General features: G+C 41.0%; 1 long non-coding RNA gene and 10 other non-coding genes across 11 annotated transcripts; all 11 read right to left on the bottom strand.

Moving 5' to 3' along the window:
- Positions 1-804: 804 nt before the first annotated feature.
- On the bottom strand, positions 805-882 carry LOC148007478 (small nucleolar RNA SNORD115). The gene has a single exon (XR_015656215.1). It is a non-coding gene; the product is annotated as a small nucleolar RNA SNORD115 (small nucleolar RNA).
- A 1,753-nt stretch (positions 883-2,635) lies between these two features.
- Positions 2,636-2,713, bottom strand: LOC148007479 (small nucleolar RNA SNORD115). Its single transcript, XR_015656524.1, has one exon. It is a non-coding gene; the product is annotated as a small nucleolar RNA SNORD115 (small nucleolar RNA).
- A 1,757-nt stretch (positions 2,714-4,470) lies between these two features.
- LOC148007480 (small nucleolar RNA SNORD115) lies at positions 4,471-4,548 on the bottom strand. Its single transcript, XR_015656216.1, has one exon. It is a non-coding gene; the product is annotated as a small nucleolar RNA SNORD115 (small nucleolar RNA).
- Positions 4,549-6,303: 1,755 nt separating this feature from the next.
- Positions 6,304-6,381, bottom strand: LOC148007481 (small nucleolar RNA SNORD115). The gene has a single exon (XR_015656482.1). It is a non-coding gene; the product is annotated as a small nucleolar RNA SNORD115 (small nucleolar RNA).
- Positions 6,382-7,898: 1,517 nt separating this feature from the next.
- On the bottom strand, positions 7,899-7,976 carry LOC148007482 (small nucleolar RNA SNORD115). The gene has a single exon (XR_015656427.1). It is a non-coding gene; the product is annotated as a small nucleolar RNA SNORD115 (small nucleolar RNA).
- Positions 7,977-9,731: 1,755 nt separating this feature from the next.
- On the bottom strand, positions 9,732-9,809 carry LOC148007483 (small nucleolar RNA SNORD115). The gene has a single exon (XR_015656217.1). It is a non-coding gene; the product is annotated as a small nucleolar RNA SNORD115 (small nucleolar RNA).
- A 1,757-nt stretch (positions 9,810-11,566) lies between these two features.
- LOC148007484 (small nucleolar RNA SNORD115) lies at positions 11,567-11,644 on the bottom strand. Its single transcript, XR_015656219.1, has one exon. It is a non-coding gene; the product is annotated as a small nucleolar RNA SNORD115 (small nucleolar RNA).
- A 1,472-nt stretch (positions 11,645-13,116) lies between these two features.
- LOC148007485 (uncharacterized) lies at positions 13,117-16,770 on the bottom strand. Its single transcript, XR_015655096.1, has 4 exons — positions 16,545-16,770; positions 15,129-15,248; positions 14,712-14,755; positions 13,117-13,160 (listed from the first exon to the last, which is right to left on the bottom strand). It is a non-coding gene; the product is annotated as an uncharacterized LOC148007485 (long non-coding RNA).
- Positions 13,400-13,477, bottom strand: LOC148007486 (small nucleolar RNA SNORD115). Its single transcript, XR_015656483.1, has one exon. It is a non-coding gene; the product is annotated as a small nucleolar RNA SNORD115 (small nucleolar RNA).
- LOC148007487 (small nucleolar RNA SNORD115) lies at positions 14,995-15,072 on the bottom strand. Its single transcript, XR_015656428.1, has one exon. It is a non-coding gene; the product is annotated as a small nucleolar RNA SNORD115 (small nucleolar RNA).
- Positions 16,771-16,827: 57 nt separating the features above from the next.
- Positions 16,828-16,905, bottom strand: LOC148007488 (small nucleolar RNA SNORD115). The gene has a single exon (XR_015656465.1). It is a non-coding gene; the product is annotated as a small nucleolar RNA SNORD115 (small nucleolar RNA).
- Between the last annotated feature and the right edge of the window lie 1,033 nt (positions 16,906-17,938).

The raw sequence follows: 17,938 nt of genomic DNA on the forward strand, positions 1-17,938 counted from the left end.
TACCCTACTGGCTAGGTTCCATGTGGCCTGAGAGTTACGTGAAAAATTTCGCGAAGCTCTCTTTGGGGCAATAATTCTTGGAGTGTCTTTTGATGCAGAAACTTTGTCGCCAATTTCTACATCTCTAAACTATAGTCTTATTCCTGGGTTCCCCTTTTCATTGGAAATCGATCTCTGTGCACAAGCTTGGATTTGTGAGCCTGTGTGTGGACTGAAATTTCTCGAAATTCAAAAGGTATATTTATATTCCATATCCCTCCTTTTGTGTAGACAGTATCATCTAGGATCTCTTCCAAGAAATTCAATTTTATGACTGTATAAACTACAGGTAGAAAGGAATTTCTCTACATTTTTAATAGTGCAGTTCAAAGGGACAAAACATACTGAGAAGTGAAATTCATTTCTGACTGGTATTGCATTATTTTTAATCAGAAACCTTTGATGGGCTGTAATTATTGGTCAAAATACTGAGGAATATCTTATAGGAAGTTCAATCCATTAATCGTGATCATTTCACTCACCTGGGAATAGTGATCCACTGGACCACAGGGGTGATGCCAGGTGACTGCAAGACATCAGAGCAGAGAGGGTAATGATGACGGGGTTGGTGTTGCAGACTTGCACACAAGCAGATTACGAGACTAGGTGCTAATTGGCAGGCAGTGTTTGCCAGCACAGTTGCACTAAGATTGTCCAGGTTCCCACAGAGGGAAAAGAGCACAAGGTCATCAGAGCAGCTCAGATGAGTCCCGCAAGTGGTCCTCAAAGAGACTAAGTAGTGCTTGTAACCCTGGCTCCCTGGTTGGGCCTCAGCGTAATCCTATTGAGCATGATTTTTATGTCATCATTCTGTTCTTGACTTAATGTTGTCATCATTGACCCAGACACAGGCAGGACACAACTGTCAATAATGTAATTTCACCTGCACCATGGCGTACCTGGACTGCCAACACTGCCTCAGAATTAATCCTCACTTGCAAGTGCAGAGCTTACAAGAGCACAGCGCTCTTGTTTGGAATAAGGGTAGACCTAGCTTGAATTTGAAGACTGTCCTCTCTAAAAAGGAAAGAGCAAGATGTGAGGGCAATTGTATCCCTTCAGTTCATACAATCATGTTAATTTTAAGGAGGCTGTTTAAGAAGTCTAATGTATGATGCCACTTAGCAGAATCACTCTTGCAACATCCACTTCCATGCTGACATTCCCAACACATGGAAAGTTACTTCCCTAAGCGATCAATAGGTCAATAGGTACCCAAAACCAAATCATTGATGAAGGGGATGACACATGCTCTTTGCCATATACACCGATCAAATCTTTCAATTGCTAAACATTGTCAGAAACCAAGGAAAAGGTGAATTTACCTGAGTAATATTGGAAGGACAATACAGGAACAGTAACGTATACTTTAATCAAATTTTCATGAGACTTGTACATTTCAGATTTTATGTGCTAGGCTATGTTCATTCCTCCCCATTTCCATACTGCATGGTAACAATCAGTTCCCACAGCTGGTATGTGAATGCTGAAGAGAAACTGTTGCCCAGAAGAAAGCAACATGTATTTTGGCCATGAATCCCTGAGCATTAGCACTCAGGGATTGCCATGTGATGAAACTCAGAATGTGACCAAAATTCGTGTGACTAGATCAGTTGGTGTTTGCAAGTATCCCAGTGACATCACATTCCTCTGTCCCAAGAGCTCCAGAAACCATCTCCTTGATAGCATTTGTTTTCTGATGAAAACTGAAGTAAATTTTAGTAAGATCAAGAATGAAGCTGTGTGATGACACATAGAAGGGAATTGGTAGCCAAAGCCACACTTTCAACTTCAATCTACCCTACTGGCTAGGTTCCCTGTGCCCTGAGACTTTCGTGAAAAATTTCGCGAAGCTCTCTTTGGTGCAATAATTCTTGGAGTGTCTTTTGATGCAGAAAATTTATCGCCAATTTCTTCATCTCTAAACTAAAGTCTTATTCCTGGGTTCCCCTTGCCATTGGAAATCCATCTCTGTGCTTTGATATGTGAGCCTGTGTGTGGACTGAAATTTCTCCAAATTCAAAAGGTATATTCATATTCCAGATCCCTCCATTTATGTAGATATTATCATCTAGGATCTCTTCCAAGATATTCAATTTTATGGCTGTATGAACTACAGGTAGAAAGGAATTTCTCTACATTTTTAATAGTGCAGTTCAAAGGGACAAAACATACTGAGAAGTGAAATTCATTTCTGACTGGGATTGCATTATTTTTCATTAAGAAACCTTTGATGGGCTGAAATTATTGGTCAAAATACTGAGGAATATCTTATAGGAAGTTCAATCCATTAATCGTGATCATTTCACTCACCTGGGAATAGTGATCCACTGGACCTCAAGGGTGATGCCAGGTGACTGCAAGACATCAGAGCAGAGAGGGTAATGATGACAGGGTTGGTGTTGCAGACTTGCACACAAGCAGATTATGAGATTAGGTGCTAGTTGGCCTGCAGTGTTTGCCAGCACACTTGCACTAAAATTGTCCAGGTTCCCACAGAGGGAAAAGAGCACAAGGTCATCAGAGCAGCTCAGATGAGTCCTGCAAGTGGTCCTCAAAGAGACTAAGTAGTGCTTGTAACCCTGGCTCCCTGGTTGTGCCTCAGCGTAATCCTATTGAGCATGATTTTTATGTCATCATTCTGTTCTTGACTTAATGTTGTCATCATTGACCCAGACACAGGCAGGACAGAACTGTCAATAAAGTAATTTCACCTGCACCATATCTTACCAGGGCTGCCAACACTGCCTCAGAATTTGAATCCTCACTTGCAAGTGCAGAGGGTACAAGGGCACAGCGCTCTTGTGTGAAATAAGGGTAGACCTAGCTTGAATTTGAAGACTGTCCCCTCTAAAAATGAAAGAGCAAGATGTGAGGGCAATTGTATCCCTTCAGTTCATACAATCATGTTAATTTTAAGGAGGCTGTTTAAGAAGTCTAATGTATGATGCCACTTAGCAGAATCACTCTTGCAACATCCACTTCCATGCTGACATTCCCAACACATGGAAAGTTACTTCCCTAAGCGATCAATAGGTCAATAGGTACCCAAAACCAAATCATTGATGAAGGGGATGACACATGCTCTTTGTCATATACACCGATCAAATCTTTCAATTGCTAAACATTATCAGAAACCAAGGCAAAGGTGAATTTACCTGAGTAATATTGGAAGGACAATACACGAACAGTTACGTATACTTTAATCAAATTTTCATGAGACTTGTGCATTTCAGACTTATGTGCTAGGCTATGTTCATTCTTCCCCATTTCCGTACTGTATGGTAACAATCAGTTCCCACAGCTGGTAAGTGAATGCTGAAGAGAATCTGTTGCCCAGAGGAAAGCAACAAGTATTTTGACCATGAATCCCTGAGCATTAGCACTCAGTGATTGTCATGTGATGAAACTCAGAATGTGACCAAAATTCGTGTGACTAGATCAGTTGGTGTTTGCAAGTATCCCATTGACATCACGTTCCTCTGTCCCAAGAGCTCCAGAAACCATCTCCTTGATAGCATTTGTTTTCTGATGAATACTGAAGTAAACTTTAGTAAGATCAAGGATGAAGCAGTGTGATGACTCATGGAAGTGAATAGGTAGCCAAGCCACACCTGCAACGTCAATGTCCCCTACTGGTTCGGTTGCCTGTGGCCTGAGAGTTACGTGAAAAATTTCGCCAAGCTCTCTTTGGGGGAATAATTCTTGGAGTGTCTTTTGATGCAGAAACTTTGTCGCCAATTTCTACATCTCTAAACTATAGTCTTATTCCTGGGTTCCCCTTGCCATTGGAAATCGATCTCTGTGCACCAACTTGGATTTGTGAGCATGTGTGTGGACTGAAATTTCTCCAAATTCAAAGGTATATTCATATTCCAGATCCCTCCATTTGTGTAGATAGTATCATCTAGGATCTCTTCCAAGAAATTCAATTTTATGACTGTATAAACTACAGGTAGAAAGGAATTTCTCTACATTTTTAATAGTGCAGTTCAAAGGGACAAAACATACTGAGAAGTGAAATTCATTTCTGACTGGTATTGCATTATTTTTAATCAGAATCCTTTGATGGGCTGTAATTATTGGTCAAAATACTGAGGAATATCTTATAGGAAGTTCAATCCATTAATCGTGATCATTTCACTCACCTGGGAATAGTGATCCACTGGACCGCAGGGGTGATGCCAGGTGACTGCAAGACATCAGAGCAGAGAGGGTAATGATGACGGGGTTGGTGTTGCAGACTTGCACACAAGCAGATTACGAGACTAGGTGCTAATTGGCAGGCAGTGTTTGCCAGTACAGTTGCACTAAGATTGTCCAGGTTCCCACAGAGGGAAAAGAGCACAAGGTCATCAGAGCAGCTCAGATGAGTCCCGCAAGTGGTCCTCAAAGAGACTAAGTAGTGCTTGTAACCCTGGCTCCCTGGTTGGGCCTCAGCGTAATCCTATTGAGCATGATTTTTATGTCATCATTCTGTTCTTGACTTAATGTTGTCATCATTGACCCAGACACAGGCAGGACACAACTGTCAATAATGTAATTTCACATGCACCGTGGCTTTCCTGGGCTGCCAGTTCTGCCTCAGAATTTGAATCCTCACTTGCAAGTGCAGAGGGTACAAGGGCACAGCGCTCTTGTGTGGAATAAGGGTAGACCTAACTTGAATTTGAAGACTGTCCTCTCTAAAAAGCAAAGAGCAAGATGTGAGGGCAATTGTATCCCTTCAGATCATACAATCATGTTAATTTTAAGGAGGCTGTTTAAGAAGTCTAATGTATGATGCCACTTAGCAGAATCCCTCTTGCAACATCCACTTCCATGCTGACATTCCCAACACATGGAAAGTTACTTCCCTAAGCGATCAATAGGTCAATAGGTACCCAAAACCAAATCATTGATGAAGGGGATGACACATGCTCTTTGCCATATACACCGATCAAATCTTTCAATTGCTAAACATTGTCAGAAACCAAGGCAAAGGTGAATTTACCTGAGTAATATTGGAAGGACAATACACGAACAGTTACGTATACTTTAATCAAATTTTCATGAGACTTGTGCATTTCAGATTTTATGTGCTAGGCTATGGTCATTCCTCCCCATTTCCATACTGCATGGTAACAATCAGTTCCCACAGCTGGTATGTGAATGCTGAAGAGAATCTGTTGCCCAGAAGAAAGCAACATGTATTTTGGCCATGAATCCCTGAGCGTTAGCACTCAGTGATTGCCATGTGATGAAACTCAGAATGTGTTCAAAATTCGTGTGACTAGATCAGTTGGTGTTTGCAAGTATCCCAGTGACATCACATTCCTCTGTCCCAAGAGCTCCAGAAACCATCTCCTTGATAGCATTTGTTTTCTGATGAATACTGAAGTAAATTTTAGTAAGATCAAGAATGAAGCTGTGTGATGACACATAGAAGGGAATTGGTAGCCAAAGCCACACTTTCAACTTCAATCTACCCTACTGGCTAGGTTCCCTGTGGCCTGAGAGTTTCGTGAAAAATTTCGCGAATCTCTCTTTGGTGCAATAATTCTTGGAGTGTCTTTTGATGCAGAAAATTTATCGCCAATTTCTTCATCTCTAAACTAAAGTCTTATTCCTGGGTTCCCCTTGCCATTGGAAATCCATCTCTGTGCTTTGATATGTGAGCCTGTGTGTGGACTGAAATTTCTCCAAATTCAAAAGGTATATTCATATTCCAGATCCCTCCATTTATGTAGATATTATCATCTAGGATCTCTTCCAAGATATTCAATTTTATGGCTGTATGAACTACAGGTAGAAAGGAATTTCTCTACATTTTTAATAGTGCAGTTCAAAGGGACAAAACATACTGAGAAGTGAAATTCATTTCTGACTGGGATTGCATTATTTTTAATTAAGAAACCTTTGATGGGCTGAAATTATTGGTCAAAATACTGAGGAATATCTTATAGGAAGTTCAATCCATTAATCGTGATCATTTCACTCACCTGGGAATAGTGATCCACTGGAACTCAAGGGTGATGCCAGGTGACTGCAAGACATCAGAGCAGAGAGGGTAATGATGACAGGGTTGGTGTTGCAGACTTGCACACAAGCAGATTACGAGATTAGGTGCTAGTTGGCAGGCAGTGTTTGCCAGCACAGTTGCACTAAGATTGTCCAGGTTCCCACAGAGGGAAAAGAGCACAAGGTCATCAGAGCAGCTCAGATGAGTCCCGCAAGTGGTCCTCAAAGAGACTAAGTAGTGCTTGTAACCCTGGCTCCCTGGTTGGGCCTCAGTGTAATCCTATTGAGCATGATTTTTATGTCATCATTCTGTTCTTGACTCTCTGTTGTCATCATTGACCCAGACACAGGCAGGACACAGCTGTCAATAATGTAATTTACCTGCACCATGTCTTACCTGGGCTGCCAACACTGCCTCAGAATTTGAATCCTCACTTGCAAGTGCAGAGGGTACAAGGGCAAAGCGCTCTTGTGTGGAATAAGGGGAGACCTAGGTTGAATTTGAAGACTGTCCTCTCTAAAAAGGATAGAGCTAGATGTGAGGGCATTTGTATCCCTTCAGTTCATACAATCATGTTAATTTTAAGGAGGCTGTTTAAGAAGTCTAAATTAGGATGCCACTTCGCAGAATCACTCTTGCAACTTTCACTTCCATCCTGACATTCCCAACACATGGAAAGTTACTTCCCTAAGAGATCATTAAGGTCAAAAGTTACCCAAAACTAAACCATTGAGGAAGGGGATCAAACATGCTCTTGATCATTTACACTGATCAAATCTTTCAATTGCTAAACATTGTCAGAAACCAAGACAAATGTGAATTTCTCTGAGTAATATGGGGAGTACAATACACAAACAGTTACATATACTTTAATCAAATTTTAAAGACACTTGTGCATTTCAAATTTTATATGCTAGTCTGTGTTCATTCCACGCCATTTCCATACTGCATGGTAACAATCAGTTCCAACAGCTGGTAATTGAATGCTGAAGAAAATCAGTTGCCCAGAAAAAAGCAACAAGTATTTTGTCCATGAATTCATGAACATTAGCACTCAGTCATTGCCATGTGATCAAACTGAGAATGTGACCAAAATTCGTGTGACTAGATCAGTTGGTGTTTGCAAGTATCCCATTGACATCACGTTCCTCTGTCCCAAGAGCTCCAGAAAATATCTTCTTGATAGCATTTGTTTTTAATGAATACTGAAGTAAAATTTAGTAAGATCAAGGATGAAGCTTGGGTTTGTGAGCCTGTGTGTGGACTGAAATTTCTCGAAATTCAAAAGGTATATTCATATTCCATATCCCTCCTTTTGTGTAGACAGTATCATCTAGGATCTCTCTCAAGAAATTCAATTTTATGGCTGTATGAAGTACAGGTATAAAGGAATTTCTCTACATTTTTAATAGTGCAGTTCAAAGGGACAGAACATACTTAGAAGTGCAATTCATTTCTGACTGGTATTGCTTTATTTTTAATTAAGAAACCTTTGATGGGCTGAAATTATTGGTCAAAAAACTGAGGAATATCTCATAAATAGTTCAATCCATTATTCGTGATCATTTCACTCACCTGGGAGTAGTGATCCACTGGACGGCTGGGGTGTTGAAAAGTGACTGCAAGACATAAGAGCCGAGAGGGTAATGATGACAGGGTTGGTGTTGCAGACTTGCACACAAGCAGATTATGAGATTAGGTGCTAGTTGGCAGGAAGTGTTTGCCAGCACACTTGCACTAAGATTGTCCAGGTTCCCGCAGAGGGAATAGTGCACAAGATCATCAGAGCAGCTCAGATGAGTCCCGCAAGTGGTCCTCAAAGAGACTAAGTAGTGCTTGTAAACCTGGCTCCCTGGTTGGGCCTCAGCGTAATCCTATTGAGCATGATTTTTATGTCATCATTCTGTTCTTGACTTTCTGTTGTCATCATTGACCCAGACACAGGCAGGACACAACTGTCAATAATGTAATTTCACCTGCACCATGGCTTACCTGGGCTGCCAACACTGCCTCAGAATTTGAAACCTCACTTGCAAGTGCAGAGGGTACAAGGGCACAGCGCTCTTTTGTGGAATAAGGGTAGACCTAGCTTGAATTTGAAGACTGTCCTCTCTAAAAAGGAAAGAGCAAGATGTGAGGGCAAGTGTATCCCTTCAGTTCATACAATCATATTAATTTGAAGGAGGCTGTTTAAGAAGTCTAATGTATGAGGCCACTTAGCAGAATCCCTCTTGCAACATCCACTTCCATGCTGACATTCCCAACACATGGAAAGTTACTTCCCTAAGCGATCAATAGGTCAATAGGTACCCAAAACCAAATCATTGATGAAGGGGATGACACATGCTCTTTGCCATATACACCGATCAAATCTTTTAATTGCTAAACATTGTCAGAAACCAAGGCAAAGGTGAATTTACCTGAGTAATATTGGAAGGACAATACACGAACAGTTACGTATACTTTAATCAAATTTTCATGAGACTTGTGCATTTCAGATTTTATGTGCTAGGCTATGTTCATTCTTCCCCATTTCCATACTGCATGGTAAAAATCAGTGCCCACAGCTGGTATGTGAATGCTGAAGAGAATCGGTTGCCCAGAAGAAAGCAACATGTATTTTGGCCATGAATCCCTGAGCGTTAGCACTCAGTGATTGCCATGTTATCAAACTGAGAATGTGACCAAAATTCGTGTGACTAGATCAGATGGTGTTTGCAAGTATCCCATTGAAATCACTTTCCTCTGTCCCAAGAGCTCCAGAAACCATCTCCTTGATAGCATTTGTTTTCTGATGAATACTGAAGTAAACTTTAGTAAGATCAAGAATGAAGCAGTGTGATGACACATAGAAGGGAATTGGTAGCCAAAGCCACACCTTCAACTTCAATCTACCCTACTTGCTAGGTTCCCTCTGGCCTGAGAGTTACATGAAAAATTTCGCGAAGCTCTCTTTGGGGCAATAATTCTTGGAGTGTCTTTTGATGCAGAAAATTTATCGCCAATTTCTTCATCTCTAAACTAAAGTCTTATTCCTGGGTTCCCCTTGCCATTGGAAATCCATCTCTGTGCTTTGATATGTGAGCCTGTGTGTGGACTGAAATTTCTCCAAATTCAAAAGGTATATTCATATTCCAGATCCCTCCATTTATGTAGATATTATCATCTAGGATCTCTTCCAAGATATTCAATTTTATGGCTGTATGAACTACAGGTAGAAAGGAATTTCTCTACATTTTTAATAGTGCAGTTCAAAGGGACAAAACATACTGAGAAGTGAAATTCATTTCTGACTGGGATTGCATTATTTTTAATTAAGAAACCTTTGATGGGCTGAAATTATTGGTCAAAATACTGAGGAATATCTTATAGGAAGTTCAATCCATTAATCGTGATCATTTCACTCACCTGGGAATAGTGATCCACTGGACCTCAAGGGTGATGCCAGGTGACTGCAAGACATCAGAGCAGAGAGGGTAATGATGACAGGGTTGGTGTTGCAGACTTGCACACAAGCAGATTATGAGATTAGGTGCTAGTTGGCAGGCAGTGTTTGCCAGCACACTTGCACTAAAATTGTCCAGGTTCCCACAGAGGGAAAAGAGCACAAGGTCATCAGAGCAGCTCAGATGAGTCCCGCAAGTGGTCCTCAAAGAGACTAAGTAGTGCTTGTAACCCTGGCTCCCTGGTTGGGCCTCAGCGTAATCCTATTGAGCATGATTTTTATGTCATCATTCTGTTCTTGACTTAATGTTGTCATCATTGACCCAGACACAGGCAGGACACAACTGTCAATAAAGTAATTTCACCTGCACCATGTCTTACCAGGGCTGCCAACACTGCCTCAGAATTTGAATCCTCACCTTCAAGTGCAGAGGGTACAAGGGCACAGCGCTCTTGTGTGAAATAAGGGTAGACCTAGCTTGAATTTGAAGACTGTCCCCTCTAAAAATGAAAGAGCAAGATGTGAGGGCAATTGTATCCCTTCAGTTCATACAATCATGTTAATTTTAAGGAGGCTGTTTAAGAAGTCTAATGTATGATGCCACTTAGCAGAATCACTCTTGCAACATCCACTTCCATGCTGACATTCCCAACACATGGAAAGTTACTTCCCTAAGCGATCAATAGGTCAATAGGTACCCAAAACCAAATCATTGATGAAGGGGATGACACATGCTCTTTGTCATATACACCGATCAAATCTTTCAATTGCTAAACATTGTCAGAAACCAAGGCAAAGGTGAATTTACCTGAGTAATATTGGAAGGACAATACACGAACAGTTACGTATACTTTAATCAAATTTTCATGAGACTTGTGCATTTCAGACTTATGTGCTAGGCTATGTTCATTCTTCCCCATTTCCATACTGTATGGTAACAATCAGTTCCCACAGCTGGTAAGTGAATGCTGAAGAGAATCTGTTGCCCAGAGGAAAGCAACAAGTATTTTGACCATGAATCCCTGAGCATTAGCACTCAGTGATTGTCATGTGATGAAACTCAGAATGTGACCAAAATTCGTGTGACTAGATCAGTTGGTGTTTGCAAGTATCCCATTGACATCACGTTCCTCTGTCCCAAGAGCTCCAGAAACCATCTCCTTGATAGCATTTGTTTTCTGATGAATACTGAAGTAAACTTTAGTAAGATCAAGGATGAAGCAGTGTGATGACTCATGGAAGTGAATAGGTAGCCAAGCCACACCTGCAACGTCAATGTCCCCTACTGGTTCGGTTGCCTGTGGCCTGAGAGTTACGTGAAAAATTTCGCCAAGCTCTCTTTGGGGGAATAATTCTTGGAGTGTCTTTTGATGCAGAAACTTTGTCGCCAATTTCTACATCTCTAAACTATAGTCTTATTCCTGGGTTCCCCTTGCCATTGGAAATCGATCTCTGTGCACCAACTTGGATTTGTGAGCATGTGTGTGGACTGAAATTTCTCCAAATTCAAAGGTATATTCATATTCCAGATCCCTCCATTTGTGTAGATAGTATCATCTAGGATCTCTTCCAAGAAATTCAATTTTATGACTGTATAAACTACAGGTAGAAAGGAATTTCTCTACATTTTTAATAGTGCAGTTCAAAGGGACAAAACATACTGAGAAGTGAAATTCATTTCTGACTGGTATTGTATTATTTTTAATCAGAATCCTTTGATGGGCTGTAATTATTGGTCAAAATACTGAGGAATATCTTATAGGAAGTTCAATCCATTAATCGTGATCATTTCACTCACCTGGGAATAGTGATCCACTGGACCGCAGGGGTGATGCCAGGTGACTGCAAGACATCAGAGCAGAGAGGGTAATGATGACGGGGTTGGTGTTGCAGACTTGCACACAAGCAGATTACGAGACTAGGTGCTAATTGGCAGGCAGTGTTTGCCAGCACAGTTGCACTAAGATTGTCCAGGTTCCCACAGAGGGAAAAGAGCACAAGGTCATCAGAGCAGCTCAGATGAGTCCCGCAAGTGGTCCTCAAAGAGACTAAGTAGTGCTTGTAACCCTGGCTCCCTGGTTGGGCCTCAGCGTAATCCTATTGAGCATGATTTTTATGTCATCATTCTGTTCTTGACTTAATGTTGTCATCATTGACCCAGACACAGGCAGGACACAACTGTCAATAATGTAATTTCACATGCACCGTGGCTTTCCTGGGCTGCCAGTACTGCCTCAGAATTTGAATCCTCACTTGCAAGTGCAGAGGGTACAAGGGCACAGCGCTCTTGTGTGGAATAAAGGTAGACCTAACTTGAATCTGAAGAATGTCCTCTCTAAAAAGCAAAGAGCAAGATGTGAGGGCAATTGTATCCCTTCAGTTCATACAATCATGTTAATTTTAAGGAGGCTGTTTAAGAAGTCTAATGTATGATGCCACTTAGCAGAATCACTCTTGCAACATCCACTTCCATGCTGACATTCCCAACACATGGAAAGTTACTTCCCTAAGCGATCAATAGGTCAATAGGTACCCAAAACCAAATCATTGATGAAGGGGATGACACATGCTCTTTGCCATATACACCGATCAAATCTTTCAATTGCTAAACATTGTCAGAAACCAAGGCAAAGGTGAATTTACCTGAGTAATATTGGAAGGACAATACACGAACAGTTACGTATACTTTAATCAAATTTTCATGAGACTTGTGCATTTCAGATTTTATGTGCTAGGCTATGTTCATTCCTCCCCATTTCCATACTGCATGGTAACAATCAGTTCCCACAGCTGGTATGTGAATGCTGAAGAGAATCTGTTGCCCAGAAGAAAGCAACATGTATTTTGGCCATGAATCCCTGAGCGTTAGCACTCAGTGATTGCCATGTGATGAAACTCAGAATGTGTTCAAAATTCGTGTGACTAGATCAGTTGGTGTTTGCAAGTATCCCAGTGACATCACATTCCTCTGTCCCAAGAGCTCCAGAAACCATCTCCTTGATAGCATTTGTTTTCTGATGAATACTGAAGTAAATTTTAGTAAGATCAAGAATGAAGCTGTGTGATGACACATAGAAGGGAATTGGTAGCCAAAGCCACACTTTCAACTTCAATCTACCCTACTGGCTAGGTTCCCTGTGGCCTGAGAGTTTCGTGAAAAATTTCGCGAAGCTCTCTTTGGTGCAATAATTCTTGGAGTGTCTTTTGATGCAGAAAATTTATCGCCAATTTCTTCATCTCTAAACTAAAGTCTTATTCCTGGGTTCCCCTTGCCATTGGAAATCCATCTCTGTGCTTTGATATGTGAGCCTGTGTGTGGACTGAAATTTCTCCAAATTCAAAAGGTATATTCATATTCCAGATCCCTCCATTTATGTAGATATTATCATCTAGGATCTCTTCCAAGATATTCAATTTTATGGCTGTATGAACTACAGGTAGAAAGGAATTTCTCTACATTTTTAATAGTGCAGTTCAAAGGGACAAAACATACTGAGAAGTGAAATTCATTTCTGACTGGGATTGCATTATTTTTAATTAAGAAACCTTTGATGGGCTGAAATTATTGGTCAAAATACTGAGGAATATCTTATAGGAAGTTCAATCCATTAATCGTGATCATTTCACTCACCTGGGAATAGTGATCCACTGGAACTCAAGGGTGATGCCAGGTGACTGCAAGACATCAGAGCAGAGAGGGTAATGATGACAGGGTTGGTGTTGCAGACTTGCACACAAGCAGATTACGAGATTAGGTGCTAGTTGGCAGGCAGTGTTTGCCAGCACAGTTGCACTAAGATTGTCCAGGTTCCCACAGAGGGAAAAGAGCACAAGGTCATCAGAGCAGCTCAGATGAGTCCCGCAAGTGGTCCGCAAAGAGACTAAGTAGTGCTTGTAACCCTGGCTCCCTGGTTGGGCCTCAGTGTAATCCTATTGAGCATGATTTTTATGTCATCATTCTGTTCTTGACTCTCTGTTGTCATCATTGACCCAGACACAGGCAGGACACAGCTGTCAATAATGTAATTTACCTGCACCATGTCTTACCTGGGCTGCCAACACTGCCTCAGAATTTGAATCCTCACTTGCAAGTGCAGAGGGTACAAGGGCAAAGCGCTCTTGTGTGGAATAAGGGGAGACCTAGGTTGAATTTGAAGACTGTCCTCTCTAAAAAGGATAGAGCTAGATGTGAGGGCATTTGTATCCCTTCAGTTCATACAATCATGTTAATTTTAAGGAGGCTGTTTAAGAAGTCTAAATTAGGATGCCACTTCGCAGAATCACTCTTGCAACTTTCACTTCCATCCTGACATTCCCAACACATGGAAAGTTACTTCCCTAAGAGATCATTAAGGTCAAAAGTTACCCAAAACTAAACCATTGAGGAAGGGGATCAAACATGCTCTTGATCATTTACACTGATCAAATCTTTCAATTGCTAAACATTGTCAGAAACCAAGACAAATGTGAATTTCTCTGAGTAATATGGGGAGTACAATACACAAACAGTTACATATACTGTAATCAAATTTTAAAGACACTTGTGCATTTCAAATTTTATATGCTAGTCTGTGTTCATTCCACGCCATTTCCATACTGCATGGTAACAATCAGTTCCAACAGCTGGTAATTGAATGCTGAAGAAAATCAGTTGCCCAGAAAAAAGCAACAAGTATTTTGTCCATGAATTCATGAACATTAGCACTCAGTCATTGCCATGTGATCAAACTGAGAATGTGACCAAAATTCGTGTGACTAGATCAGTTGGTGTTTGCAAGTATCCCATTGACATCACGTTCCTCTGTCCCAAGAGCTCCAGAAAATATCTTCTTGATAGCATTTGTTTTTAATGAATACTGAAGTAAAATTTAGTAAGATCAAGGATGAAGCTTGGGTTTGTGAGCCTGTGTGTGGACTGAAATTTCTCGAAATTCAAAAGGTATATTCATATTCCATATCCCTCCTTTTGTGTAGACAGTATCATCTAGGATCTCTCTCAAGAAATTCAATTTTATGGCTGTATGAAGTACAGGTATAAAGGAATTTCTCTACATTTTTAATAGTGCAGTTCAAAGGGACAGAACATACTTAGAAGTGCAATTCATTTCTGACTGGTATTGCTTTATTTTTAATTAAGAAACCTTTGATGGGCTGAAATTATTGGTCAAAAAACTGAGGAATATCTCATAAATAGTTCAATCCATTATTCGTGATCATTTCACTCACCTGGGAGTAGTGATCCACTGGACGGCTGGGGTGTTGAAAAGTGACTGCAAGACATAAGAGCCGAGAGGGTAATGATGACAGGGTTGGTGTTGCAGACTTGCACACAAGCAGATTATGAGATTAGGTGCTAGTTGGCAGGAAGTGTTTGCCAGCACACTTGCACTAAGATTGTCCAGGTTCCCGCAGAGGGAATAGTGCACAAGGTCATCAGAGCAGCTCAGATGAGTCCCGCAAGTGGTCCTCAAAGAGACTAAGTAGTGCTTGTAAACCTGGCTCCCTGGTTGGGCCTCAGCGTAATCCTATTGAGCATGATTTTTATGTCATCATTCTGTTCTTGACTTTCTGTTGTCATCATTGACCCAGACACAGGCAGGACACAACTGTCAATAATGTAATTTCACCTGCACCATGGATTACCTGGGCTGCCAACACTGCCTCAGAATTTGAATCCTCACTTGCAAGTGCAGAGGGTACAAGGGCACAGCGCTCTTTTGTGGAATAAGGGTAGACCTAGCTTGAATTTGAAGACTGTCCTCTCTAAAAAGGAAAGAGCAAGATGTGAGGGCAAGTGTATACCTTCAGTTCATACAATCATATTAATTTGAAGGAGGCTGTTTAAGAAGTCTAATGTATGATGCCACTTAGCAGAATCACTCTTGCAACATCCACTTCCATGCTGACCTTCCCAACACATGGAAAGTTACTTCCCTAAGCGATCAATAGGTCAATAGGTACCCAAAACCAAATCATTGATGAAGGGGATGACACATGCTCTTTGTCATATACACCGATCAAATCTTTCAATTGCTAAACATTGTCAGAAACCAAGGCAAAGGTGAATTTACCTGAGTAATATTGGAAGGACAATACACGAACAGTTACGTATACTTTAATCAAATTTTCATGAGACTTGTGCATTTCAGATTTTATGTGCTAGGCTATGTTCATTCCTCCCCATTTCCATACTGCATGGTAAAAATCAGTGCCCACAGCTGGTATGTGAATGCTGAAGAGAATCGGTTGCCCAGAAGAAAGCAACATGTATTTTGGCCATGAATCCCTGAGCGTTAGCACTCAGTGATTGCCATGTTATCAAACTGAGAATGTGACCAAAATTCGTGTGACTAGATCAGATGTTGTTTGCAAGTATCCCATTGACATCACTTTCCTCTGTCCCAAGAGCTCCAGAAACCATCTCCTTGATAGCATTTGTTTTCTGATGAATACTGAAGTAAACTTTAGTAAGATCAAGAATGAAGCAGTGTGATGACACATAGAAGGGAATTGGTAGCCAAAGCCACACCTTCAACTTCAATCTACCCTACTTGCTAGGTTCCCTCTGGCCTGAGAGTTACATGAAAAATTTCGCGAAGCTCTCTTTGGGGCAATAATTCTTGGAGTGTCTTTTGATGCAGAAAATTTATCGCCAATTTCTTCATCTCTAAACTAAAGTCTTATTCCTGGGTTCCCCTTGCCATTGGAAATCCATCTCTGTGCTTTGATATGTGAGCCTGTGTGTGGACTGAAATTTCTCCAAATTCAAAAGGTATATTCATATTCCAGATCCCTCCATTTATGTAGATATTATCATCTAGGATCTCTTCCAAGATATTCAATTTTATGGCTGTATGAACTACAGGTAGAAAGGAATTTTTCTACATTTTTAATAGTGCAGTTCAAAGGGACAAAACATACTGAGAAGTGAAATTCATTTCTGACTGGGATTGCATTATTTTTAATTAAGAAACCTTTGATGGGCTGAAATTATTGGTCAAAATACTGAGGAATATCTTATAGGAAGTTCAATCCATTAATCGTGATCATTTCACTCACCTGGGAATAGTGATCCACTGGACCTCAAGGGTGATGCCAGGTGACTGCAAGACATCAGAGCAGAGAGGGTAATGATGACAGGGTTGGTGTTGCAGACTTGCACACAAGCAGATTATGAGATTAGGTGCTAGTTGGCAGGCAGTGTTTGCCAGCACACTTGCACTAAGATTGTCCAGGTTCCCACAGAGGGAAAAGAGCACAAGGTCATCAGAGCAGCTCAGATGAGTCCCGCAAGTGGTCCTCAAAGAGACTAAGTAGTGCTTGTAACCCTGGCTCCCTGGTTGGGCCTCAGCGTAATCCTATTGACCATGATTTTTATGTCATCATTCTGTTCTTGACTTAATGTTGTCATCATTGACCCAGACACAGGCAGGACACAACTGTCAATAAAGTAATTTCACCTGCACCATGGCTTACCTGGGCTGCCAACACTGCCTCAGAATTTGAATCCTCACTTGCAAGTGCAGAGGGTACAAGGGCACAGCGCTCTTGTGTGAAATAAGGGTAGACCTAGCTTGAATTTGAAGACTGTCCCCTCTAAAAATGAAAGAGCAAGATGTGAGGGCAATTGTATCCCTTCAGTTCATACAATCATATTAATTTTAAGGAGGCTGTTTAAGAAGTCTAATGTATGATGCCACTTAGCAGAATCACTCTTGCAACATCCACTTCCATGCTGACATTCCCAACACATGGAAAGTTACTTCCCTAAGCGATCAATAGGTCAATAGGTACCCAAAACCAAATCATTGATGAAGGGGATGACACATGCTCTTTGTCATATACACCGATCAAATCTTTCAATAGCTAAACATTGTCAGAAACCAAGGCAAAGGTGAATTTACCTGAGTAATATTGGAAGGACAATACACGAACAGTTACGTATACTTTAATCAAATTTTCATGAGACTTGTGCATTTCAGACTTATGTGCTAGGCTATGATCATTCTTCCCCATTTCCGTACTGTATGGTAACAATCAGTTCCCACAGCTGGTAAGTGAATGCTGAAGAGAATCTGTTGCCCAGAGGAAAGCAACAAGTATTTTGACCATGAATCCCTGAGCATTAGCACTCAGTGATTGTCATGTGATGAAACTCAGAATGTGACCAAAATTCGTGTGACTAGATCAGTTGGTGTTTGCAAGTATCCCATTGAAATCACGTTCCTCTGTCCCAAGAGCTCCAGAAACCATCTCTTTGATAGCATTTGTTTTCTGATGAATACTGAAGTAAACTTTAGTAAGATCAAGGATGAAGCAGTGTGATGACTCATGGAAGTGAATAGGTAGCCAAGCCACACCTGCAACGTCAATGTCCCCTACTGGTTCGGTTGCCTGTGGCCTGAGAGTTACGTGAAAAATTTCGCCAAGCTCTCTTTGGGGGAATAATTCTT

Source organism: Rattus norvegicus, chromosome 1, assembly GCF_021556685.1.
Source record: "Rattus norvegicus strain SHRSP/BbbUtx chromosome 1, alternate assembly SHRSP_T2T, whole genome shotgun sequence".
Lineage (NCBI taxonomy): Eukaryota > Metazoa > Chordata > Mammalia > Rodentia > Muridae > Rattus > Rattus norvegicus.